Source organism: Cherax quadricarinatus, chromosome 87 (genome assembly GCF_038502225.1).
Source record: "Cherax quadricarinatus isolate ZL_2023a chromosome 87, ASM3850222v1, whole genome shotgun sequence".
Lineage (NCBI taxonomy): Eukaryota > Metazoa > Arthropoda > Malacostraca > Decapoda > Parastacidae > Cherax > Cherax quadricarinatus.
Window position 1 is genome coordinate 5,892,044 of NC_091378.1, and position 8,625 is coordinate 5,900,668.

The following is an 8,625-nucleotide window of genomic DNA, read 5'->3' on the forward strand; positions in this document are numbered from 1 at the left end:
GGTTGTTAGGTAAGACACATATGCAACAGTTAGGTATCTTTATTATGAAACGTTTCGCCTACACAGTAGGCTTCTTCAGTCAAGTACAGAAAAGTTGATAGAAGCAGAAGATACTTGAAGACGATGTAATCAGTCCATCACCCTTAAAGTTTTGAGGTGGTCAGTCCCTCAGTCTGGAGAAGAGCATTGTTCCATAGTATGAAACAATATGGAGATGAAGTGACAGAATGGAGCTTTTTATAGCGCCAAGAGGTGAGACGTAGGCCACTAGGAGAGGTAAGAACTCAGATGTTGAAAGGTCAGGTCCCTCTCAAATCCAGCCGCTCTCACTAGTGGAAGTTGTCAAAGTTGATTGCAGGTCTGTACCAAGATACCCTTGTGTTGCAGTGTCTGACAGATTGAACATTAAAATGGTATAAAATACCGACAGGTTGTTAGGTAAGACACATATGCAACAGTTAGGTATCTTTATTATGAAACGTTTCGCCTACACAGTAGGCTTCTTCAGTCAAGTACAGAAAAGTTCAATCTGTCAGACACTGCAACACAAGGGTATCTTGGTACAGACCTGCAATCAACTTTGACAACTTCCACTAGTGAGAGCGGCTGGATTTGAGAGGGACCTGACCTTTCAACATCTGAGTTCTTACCTCTCCTAGTGGCCTACGTCTCACCTCTTGGCGCTATAAATAGCTCCATTCTGTCACTTCATCTCCATATTGTTTCATACTATGGAACAATGCTCTTCTCCAGACTGAGGGACTGACCACCTCAAAACTTTAAGGGTGATGGACTGATTACATCGTCTTCAAGTATCTTCTGCTTCTATCAACTTTTCTGTACTTGACTGAAGAAGCCTACTGTGTAGGCGAAACGTTTCATAATAAAGATACCTAACTGTTGCATATGTGTCTTACCTAACATCCTGACTATGGAACTGAACTTATCCAGGCTGAGGGACTGACAACCTCAAATTCTACGACTTCAAGGGTGATGGACTGATTACATCGTCTTCACATCTCTACTGTTGCTGCCTACTTTCTGTATTTGACTGAAGAAGCCTACTGTGTAGGCGAAACGTTTCGGAATAAAGTTGCCTAACTGTTGCCTATGTGTCTTACCTACCAACCTGTCGGTATTGTATACCATTTTGATGTTCAAGGTATAGAGACCTTGGCTGACATCAGTGACATACTATTATATAGAAAGACCCTTGTTATGCTGAGCATTTCCCGCAAATTAGGTCAATTTTGTCCCCAGGATGCGACCCACACCAGTCGACTAACACCCAGGTACCTGTTTTACTGCTAGGTGACCATGGACAGTACGTGTCTTAAGGAACACGTCCTAATATTTCCAGCCGTACCCAGGGATCGCCCACCGGACCTCAGTGTGTGAGCTGAGTGCGCTACCAATCAAGCTACGAGACACCTAAAGTAAAAGAAATACAACTATATTTCTACAAAATTAATATAAATCTGTGTCGTGAGTGTATTGCAATAAATTTAGCAATGTACTAAGGAAAAATACACTGACCTGTTGTACAAGTTGTATACAGCGAGAAGTGTATATCAGTGTACAAGAATGTATATACCTTGAAGGTATGTTTCTCAGCACACATGCTGAAACTTCACCTTATATTTCCTATTTTAGGGATTAAAGTGTGGGTATTGGTGGGTGCGAGTTGGACTTGCCTAGCATGAGCCAGCAGGCCTCCTGCAGTGTTCCTTCATTCTTCTGTTGAAAATGGTATAAAATACCGATAAGATGAAGATTAAGAGACATGCGCAACAGCTGGGAATCTTTACTGATGAAACGTTTCGCCTACACAGTAGGCTTCTTCAGTCTTGTAGATGAATGGTTCAGAGAACCGACATGTTGATAAATTAGACACATGTGCAACTCTTGGGTATCTTTATTGAGGAAACGTTTCGCCACACAGTGGCTTCATCAGTCCATACAAAGGAGAATCTTGAAGAACAGGAGGAGAATGAGGTAATCAGTCCCTCAACCTTGAGTCGATGTGGTCAGTCCATCAATCTTGAATAGAATGATTGATGGACTGACCACATCGACTCAAGGTTGAGGGACTGATTACCTCATTCTCCTCCTGTTCTTCAAGATTCTCCTTTGTATGGACTGATGAAGCCACTGTGTGGCGAAACGTTTCCTCAATAAAGAGACCCAAGAGTTGCACATGTGTCTAATTTATCAGCACACAATCCCTTGACACACTCTCAGTTCACGGAGTTCACTACCTTTTCAGAAGATAGGCACATGGCTTCTGCCGAAAAGAAGAGGTCACGATGCTCCATGAACACGACGGAGGACTCAGATTTGGAAATGTGGGGCGAAATTCTAGCGAAGAAGTTGCGAGAGGAAGAGGAAGATCCTGTTCACATTGTAGCAGATCTGACAGTCCCAACCATGGAGCCAGCGACAATAGAAACAGGTGCGGAAATAAACACCGCACCCCACGAAAACCAAGAGGGATGGAACACTGTGGACAAGAAGAAGAAGCACCGTCCGTCCAAGGAGCAGGCAAACCAGCTCAACCGACCTGGCAAATTCAAGGTGAAGTCTTATGGGGACCACAGAACCCACTATGGGGTTGTTTCATACCTGGAATCACGACACAACCTGAAGTTCAAGATATGGTTCAACTTGAGGGGAGAACCAATATTGACTCCTCTCAACAAGGAAATGTATACCACCTTGAAGAGAGTCATGGAGACAGATCGCTCATTCACCCTGGAGGAACTGGACTCTCGGCAGAAGATCACCAAGGGTGTAGTGATGCGATACCCGCTGATGATGCCCATCGAGGCAGTAGCAGCTCACCCCAGTGTGGTGTCAGCTCAACGTCTCAAGGCAAAGACGGCAGGCAACGCACCGACCCGACAGGTTCTCATTCAGCATGTAGGACCACTGCCATCCCAGCTGGACCTCGGTTCTTGGGGCAGGTACGATGTCAGGACCTTCACAGCAGAACCAGTTCGCTGTTTCAAGTGTCAGCGTTATGGACACCTGGGTGCACTATGTCCGAACAGAGTAATCTGCGGTGTCTGCAGCCAGCACCACCCTACCGAGGAATGCATCACCAAGCTGAAAAATGCATCGCCACCCACTCCACAATGCCCGAACTGCAGGCAGAAACACCATGCCTGGAATCCTCGATGCCCCGAGAGGCTCGCCAGAATTCAAGAAGTCTGGAAGACGCCAAAAACTCGGCAACAGGCTACGACGGATCATCAAACGATGGGTGCAGAGAACCCTGCCATACCGCAGATCTCTCAGCAGCTAAACCAAGTCAATGCCCAGGAATTCCCAACCCTAGAAGCCTCAACCAGGCGTCAAGGTCAAGAACCTCCTGCACCCCTACCTCAACGAAGAAACAGAAACAAGAGGAACAGGAGGCGTCAACAGGGTGCATCGGGTCAATGCGATCAGCAGGCTGCACTAAACGAGCCCCCACCGGCCATAGCACGACAACGCAGGCACTCCTTACCCGGCACAGGCGCTTTGCAGACTCAACTGGCACCTCACCAGCAGATCCCGGCTACTCAACCTGGTATACAGCAACAGACCACGGTGCATACAATAAAGAAATCCAACCCTCAGCAGTCCCTACAGACCACAGCAGCCCAGATAATATCCACTGTTTCGAACCCATCTCCAAAGCAGGCCCTCACCAGGGAGGATCTCGTAGCACTCATCAAGGTGTTCACGGATCTTATTTGCAACACAATCAACTCCACGGAACAACAGAGCGCATTCCGGCAGATGGTCAGTACTCTCCTGAGAGTGTGCTTTCTGACCGAAGAGGAGACAGTGGATGCCATGAATTTGCAGGTTCTCAGAGCGGGCAGGACTCAGTCTCCAGCTCAGGAAACAACAGCGATGGAATAACCTCTGGGCCAAATCACACCCTCAAGGTCCTACAATGGAACATTCAGGGCCTGAGGGGCAAACAGCACCTCTTGCTGGAGGCAGTAATTCGGGATCGGGTTGACATCGTCTTGCTACAAGAAACTCTGACTGTCCCGACTATGTGCCCAAGACTACCCGGTTTTGCTGGGTATTTTCGGCACATGGACCCGGGCATTCACTGCAGAGGCACAGCTGTATTTGTATCCAATACAATACCTCACGAGGTTATAGCCAACCCTGTGGACTGTGGGGAGGATGTCGAGGTACAGGCCATCCTTGTGCACATACCTGGGGCGCCCATTACCATCTATAACATCTACAAGAACCCAAGACACACCCTCGACATTGCAGAGCTCCTCGCACTAGCACGCACTGAGTGTATTATTGTGGGTGGAGATTTCAACGCACATCACCCTATTCTGCACTCTCACTCAGCAACCAATGCTGCTGGCAGACATATAGCAATGCTCCTACACGATATTCCAGAGGTAAAGTTGCTAAACAATGGAGACCCCACACACCTGTTGGGTGGCTGCCTCGACCTTACCTTCGGGTCAAGACAACTCGCAGCAGGAGCCACATGGGAAACTCATCCTCACCTTGTCAGTGACCACTTTGCAGTGATCACCACCTTCAACATCAACAGGCCTCCCACAGTTGTGCTGCCTCCTAGATGGGACGTAAAGAGGGCCAACTGGAAGGTGTTCCAGGATTATCTTCATAACTGGTGGTCCACATACTCTCTATCTGAAGACTGTGATACGGCTGAACAGGAGCTAATCACTGTTCTCATCCAGGCAGCAGAGTGCGCAATTCCAAAGAAGTCCGCAGGACGCACTCACAAAAGAGACTGGTGGTTCTACAACGACGAGGTGCGGGAGCAGAACCACCGCATCAACTCTTTTAGGAAGCTATACAGGCGTAACCCTACGGCAGAGAACAGGAATACTCTGAGAGCCATTGTGCAGCATGCCCGCAGAATCTCTCTCAGAGTAAAAACTGAGAAATGGCTGGAGTGGTGCTCAACATTCGGGCATCACACCACCTTATCTGAGATATGGGGCAAGCTCAACATAGCAACTGGCAAGAGCAAGCCGAGGCCACCAGCACACCCGAACCCATCCCAGGAAGCAGAGAAACTAGTGGAGCTTTTCACTTCCAGGGGAGCCTCCACTCAGCTCCCACAGGACATCCGGAATATACAGACGGATCTTCTGCCACAGCGCCAGCTAACGATACAAGCTGCATGTGAGTCGGAAGATGTGACTGATGTAGACCTCACGGACTTGGAACTCCGACGTGCCATTAAGAACACAGGTGACACTGCCCCGGGCATCGATGGTGTGACGTACTCCATGATTGCACGGGCTGGGCAGAGTGGATGGGAGGCCATACTAGACGTCATTAACAAGTCGTGGAGGGCCAGGACACTCCCAGCAGCTTGGAAGAAAGCTACAATCGTACCAATTCCAAAGCCCAAGGACCCAGGCAGTATGAGACCCATATCGCTGACCAGCTGCTTAGCCAAGACTGCTGAGAGGATGGTGTTAAACCGCCTCCTATGGAAACTTGGACCCTCTCATCATCACATATTTGGCTTCACCAAAGGAGTGGGAACAGCAGAGTGCATAACCACTCTACTAAGCCAGATTGCTGATAGCAACAAAAAACCTAGTATCGTCGTCTACCTCGACCTTGAGAAGGCATTTGAGCTAGCCAGCCCCACAGCAATTCTGGCAATACTAGCTCGGAAGGGAATCAAAGGACGCCTCCTGGCCTGGATAGAGTCCTACCTTAGGGGCAGGCAGGCCTGTGTCAGCTTTCAGGGACACTACTCTTCCTTTAAAACCCTGGAAAACGGTACGCCACAAGGAGGTGTGCTCAGTCCTACCCTGTTTAACATCCTTATGCAGGAACTTGTGAGCCTTCCCTTTCATAGTGGTACACAGCTCCTCAGCTATGCTGATGATCTTGCACTAGTAGTGAATGGGAAAGGCAATTTAGAACGACAGGCTCAGAGAGCTTTGGACCTAATTACGCAGTCTTGCAAGGAACTAGGCCTCAAGATCTCGGCCGAGAAATCTCTTGCAATGATGTTCAAGGGACCAGATCCTATGAATAGATTACGTATTCAGGATATAGAACTTGAGTGGACAGGCTCCTACCTGTACTTGGGAATCTACATTGATAAAAAGCTGACCTTTCAGAAACAGGCCGAGTATGTCAGGTCACGTGCTCTACTCAGACTCAACGCCATGAGAGCCATGACGAGGCACCGTGCAGGGGCAAGCAAAGATGTACTTCGCTTGTACTATATACAAGCTATACGCTCGCTCATTGACTACAGTGCACCGGCTTTAGCTCATCTCTTCCCGCAGAGCAGGCAAAGGGTGGAGGTCGTACAAAACCAGGCGATAAGAACTATGCTTGGTGCCCCCATCTGGACCAACACAGTATGTCTCAGATCTGAGGCCCGGCTTCCTTCCTTGGCTGACAGAGTAAGATACATAAACGCCTGCAAAGTGGCCACGATTCTGCACCGGCAGCAAGGTACCCCACTAAGGAGACGGATATTAACAACCATGTCACAAGATCCCACACTCTTCACGGACTACTCCTGGATTCGTTCGTTTTGTGCTGCTGGGCGGAAGCTGCTGCCTGTACAGCTGCTCTGTGAGAAGAGTTGTGACCTTCCTGTTGCTGGGTACCATCCACCACCTCCCTGGCGCCCAGATCCAGCCGATGTTTTCATCATGCAGCTGCCCATCTCTAAGTGTCTCTGCAGTCGAGACACCCTCAGCAATCATGCTGAGACAAGCATGGCACTGGCAGAGGGAGGCACATGTGCAGTGTATTTCACAGATGGTTCTGTCGACCCTGATAGGAAGAGAGCAGCAGCTGGACTGTACCACAATGGTCACACACAAGGCTGGCGACTCCCTGACCACTGCACGATCCTTCAAGCTGAGCTGGTGGCGATTCAGCAGGCATTGTCACATGCCCTACGACATCGACTCCGACCTGTCATACATGTTGATTCCACCTCTGCAATCAATGCCCTCTCCCATCCTCAACCACAGGATAATGTTCACCTCATCACATCGATCCTGAGCATAATGACAGCCTTAGAAGTTCAGGGTAATAGATCGACATTGAACTGGATCCCCAGCCATGCTGGCATCCGGGGAAATGAGGCGGCAGATGATGCAGCCAAGGCAGCAACAGACTATCCACATGTTGGGATTACTGTCCCAATCAGCCTACGACAGACCAAACTGGTGGCTGCCAGAGCCACGAAACTTATGGGGGAGGTCTTAGGTGATACCCCATCTCAACAGTGGTACCGAGCAGCGACTCAGGGAGAACCCCCTCCATATGATAGAAGCTGGTCCAGAGCGCAGTGTACCGCCATCCATCGGCTTCGTTTGGGCTTTCCCACAGCCAAGATGATGGTAGACAAGGCTGAGGAGGAGATGTGCCAGTACTGTCAGCACGTTGTCCAGCGGCCCCTAACACACTATCTTCTAGAGTGCGAAGCTACTGAGACACTCCGCAGGCAACTAGGGGTGATATTCCCTCCCGAAGAGGACCCAGAGATGACTGCGGCCACACTAGTGTATCATGGGGTCAACGAACCAGACAAGCTGTTTCCTGTAATAATGACATATCCTACTCCTCGCTAGTGTCCATAGTTACATATGGTGTCGATTATGAGATGCACCAGTTGAACTGACCAGAGGGGCGCTTGAGCGGCATGCGTCGCATCATTGTGGAAACCTTTCTCCATCGGGAGCCAGAGACGGGTCGTCGCAAGATTGGGACCCGTGCCAGGACTATGGTCTTGGCGAACATTATACATTAAACTCTACATTAAGAATCAAAACATTAACGACGTGAGTGCACGGGTGAAATACAACCTTAATGACCCTTAATAACCAACCAGCGGTGAACCTTAGTGGGCGCCAGAGCCCGAGGAGATGCACGTCATCTCCTTCGAGACAGAGGAACCAATACTGAACCCTCCCAAGATACCTAGGAGCTGGAGATTGTAACTGTGAGTAGTGAGAGCTTCTCAAAGATTAATGTTTAAACAGAATTGGATACATCAGCAGTGTGCTACCACACTACTGATTCTAACTGAATATTGTGCAAAGATTTCCCAAAATTATTAGTGTTTGGTTACTGAATAACAGTTATGTTGTAAGACACGAAATCTCGTTTTCTAACCAATAATGCAATAAAGTTACCCGAATTTTTCTGCTAGAAATTTCGAAGTCGTGAATTTCAGGTCACGAAGGCTGACTAGAAGCCCGAGGCTAGATAGCACTGAACAATTTCATAGTCTTGACTGATTTACTCTCATAAACAGTTAATATCACTAGAATTGTTTCGTTCAGAATATAATACTTAAAAAAAGTAATTCCTGTTGGTATTATTTTGACACAGATTAACTGGATTAGTCAACACAGGTAATCTTATGTTTACTGTGTATACAGTCAGTATAAGGGGGGTGACTTACCTATATTAATGTACCAGCAGTTATAAGGGGAGACTCACCTATATTAATGTACCAGCAGTTATAAGGGGAGACTCACCTATATTAATGTACCAGCAGTTATAAGGGGAGACTCACCTATATTAATGTACCAGCAGTTATAAGGGGAGACTCACCTATATTAATGTACCAGCAGTTAT

General features: G+C 48.2%; 1 protein-coding gene across 4 annotated transcripts in view; it reads right to left on the reverse strand.

The window, feature by feature from the left end:
* Positions 1-8,625, reverse strand: part of LOC128703825 (neuroligin-2) — a 446,601-nt gene that overhangs the window by 53,390 nt on the left and 384,586 nt on the right. The gene's annotated exons all lie outside the window — the stretch shown is intronic.